Consider the following 3195-nt stretch of genomic DNA (forward strand, 5'->3'; position numbering starts at 1 on the left):
CATACACACACACACACACACACACACACCCTAAAGCTAAATCAGGCTTGGTGATGAATTAAATGCTTTTCCCCCTAAGTTTGGAAACAAGGCAAAAAGGTACACTCTTGTTATTCCTACTCAATATTTTATTGGAATTCTAGCCAGTGCAATAATGCAAGAAAAATAAAAGGCATGCCGATAAAAAAAGGATGAAATAAAACTGTCCCAATTTACAGATGCCCTGATTTGTCCACAAAGAGAATCCTACAGAATTTAGTGAGTTTAGCAAGGTTGCAGGATACAAGGTTAACACTCAAAAACCCCACTGCATTTCTATATACTATTAATGCAAAAATATGAAAAATAGTAATGCTTTAGAAATAAAAACGTTTATGTATTTCACATAAGTAAAAAAAAAAACTGTGCAGGATTTCTATGACCAAAATTACAAAACACTGATGAAAGAAAGTAAAGATCTAAATAAATGTAGAAACATACCATGACCATGAGTTGGAAGACTCAGTATAGTTACAGATTGCTGGCCATGGTGGGCAGCTGAAGCTGCGCATGTGTTAGAGCTCAGAGGGCTGTCTGCACAACAAAAGGCAATTTTATTGTAAGTGAATTTGAAATTTCTTTAAAATATTTGGGACTCTTTATTCTACTTGTGCCTCTTACCACAGTTGCTTGCTCAGCCCAGCTTGGAAGTCTGTGACGTTTTTATACCCATCCCACCCCCAGCCCTGTTGTGCCTTGTAGAGTTCATCCAGACGCATACATGCGGGCACTGCCGTGGCACATGTCTGCCGTGTGTGTGCATGTGCACACTGTGGGGAACAGCTCTGCAGGGCGGTGTGTCAGAACTGTCCGACTGCACTTGAGTTGAAATTTAATTTTTAAAAGATGGACTAACCAGGGCACCTCTGTTCTGATCACGGTGATCAATGACCTCCTCATGGTGCGTAGCCAGACTTAGCAAAGGAAAGGACAAGGTGCCCAGTACATTTGCGCTTGCGATGAATAAAGGATAGTTTTTCGTATGCCTGTGTCCCCACAGTGCAGAGCACCATCTTTTATTGGCAACTCGATCCCATGGGCCTGAACTAATAGTACAGCTTTCTTTGTCCGTGACCCTAACTAGTCCTTTGGGACTCAAGCCAAGCGTTCCTTTATTTGTTCACTCATTCAAACGCCTATTGAGAGCCTCTACACATCGAGCCTGCTACACAGCTGAGCAGTGAACATGGCCAGTCCCCAAACTCAAAGAGCTAAAGCCTAGCTGGTTACTGATCTGGCCACCAGGGTCCCCTGGGCACCCCGAAGCCTGGGCTCTCTTTTGTGTGTCTTATACAAGGTAAAGTTCAGCTCAGGGGGGCAAACACACCAAGCGCGGGTTCGAGGGGCCCTAGAAGGGAAGGGTGCTTCCAGGAGACTGGAGATGCAGCCAGTTTGGTCCAGCTGAGCCTGCTCCCCTGCCCCCACAGGTGGAAGCCGTCCCAGCTCTGATGAGCGATGAGGAGGAAGCAGCCTGAGCTGTCTACAGAGCACTGCTCCATTAAGGAGCTTCTCTCCAGCAGGAACTGCAGCTCTGAGCCTGCCCATTAATCACCTGCGAGGCTGCGTAGGGGCTGGCAGGATGCACTTCACCTCCTCCCCAATGTGTTTGGGTCCCAGAAAGCCCCACCCCCACCACTCTTCCCTCAGGATCACCTGACCCGTCTAGTCCACTTGCTCTTGGTTGTGGAGGGCAGGGTGTGCTGTGTGGCTCAGAGTCCAGGCTGGGCCCTAAGCTGGCGAGTGCCACTAGAAGCAGACCACTGACAGGAGCCCGCACAGACCAGGGCCTCCCTTCTCTCACATGGTGGGCACCTGCCTGCCTGCCCACTGAGTGGGAGAGTTAACATTGGCAAAGGAAGTGTGAAAGAGATGATCTTTGGATTCAACTAAAACAAGTTAGATGGTCTGTTATCAATTCCCAGAATCCTAAAGGGCAGGACCAACCCACAGGGAAGCTGGCAATTATAGACAGAAAGAGATGTGAATATATGGTTGGATGGCTGGACGGATAGATCGACAGATGGATAGACAAATAACAGATTATATTTCACAAGAGCAGCTCAGAAGGCCAAATATGAGACGTTTCTAAATGTACTGCATTGTCTTGTCTTATACAATTTGTTTTTGTACTTTGGAAAAACTGGACCAGTTTGGTTTGACTTTAATTTCTAATTATTTTTTAATCTAGTCATTGTGAAACAAACAGCATGGTGGGACACCCCATGGATATCTAAATTAAAAATGTAATGGTAACCCATATTTTAATGGAAATATTTGCAAGCATTTCAGTTGTAAGATCATTATCATCACTATGATAATAGAGTTTATCTGCTGCTTCATGCTCATGTATCTTACTATTTTTAAGTAAGACTGACTTTGGGTATATCTGATATTTTTAAACATCTTGCTAACGTGATCTCGCAATAATTATTTCATCCTTTTTATTGAAGCATTGAGATGCAGGATAGACACATTGTAGAACTAAGAGCCTCAAAGTCACCACTTTTTCACAGTCAGGATTTGGGACTAACTTCATAGCAAGGTTCATGCCAAATGGATGAGAAATATGTTTTGCTTGCAGGCCATTTCTCAAGGGAAAATGATGCAGACTTTCTCAGTAGTTACTGCATCTATCCTCTCCTACAACTCTCATGAGACCCACTCACTGGGCATGTCACAGGCCCGCCTCACCTCTGCTGAGACTCCCGTTGTGGCTGCAGATCACCCCTGTGCCCGCCGCCCTCCCTGGAGTGAGCTGTGCCTTCACACAGGAAGCCACGTGGGCCACCAAGGGGTGTATCTGGAACTTCTGGCTGGGCCTCTAGAATAGGCATTTGACTCTGCAGAGTGTGCAAGGGGTGGGAGACGGGGGGAATTGCATTCGCCAGCGCCTGTGGGCTAGGAGCCGGGCTCTGCTACCTGCGGCACAGTGCTATCTGGTTTTTGGAGACAGTCTCACTGGGAATATAAAAATAGAGTGCAATCGTAGGCAGGCGGGATCACTTGTAGAAGGTTCCAGTGCTCAAGATGGCTTGTGGAGGGGGTTCGCCTCCAGATTTCTCAAAAGATGGCTGTGCTCATGCCCTAACCAGTTTGGCTCAGTGGACAGAGCGTCGGCTTGCGGACTGAAGGGTCCCGGGTTCGATTCTGGTCAAG

The 3195-nt window shown here is 46.5% G+C and overlaps 2 protein-coding genes across 2 annotated transcripts in view; one reads left to right on the top strand and one right to left on the bottom strand.

The window, feature by feature from the left end:
* The window catches only part of WDFY4 (WDFY family member 4), a gene marked incomplete at its 5' end in the record, with an annotated part of 236672 nt that overhangs the window by 186866 nt on the left and 46611 nt on the right, over positions 1–3195 (top strand). The gene's annotated exons all lie outside the window — the stretch shown is intronic.
* LRRC18 (leucine rich repeat containing 18) overlaps positions 1–3195 on the bottom strand; it is a 10498-nt gene that overhangs the window by 6780 nt on the left and 523 nt on the right. The window lies entirely within an intron of this gene.

Source organism: Myotis brandtii, unplaced genomic scaffold (genome assembly GCF_000412655.1).
Source record: "Myotis brandtii unplaced genomic scaffold, ASM41265v1 scaffold1003, whole genome shotgun sequence".
NCBI lineage: Eukaryota > Metazoa > Chordata > Mammalia > Chiroptera > Vespertilionidae > Myotis > Myotis brandtii.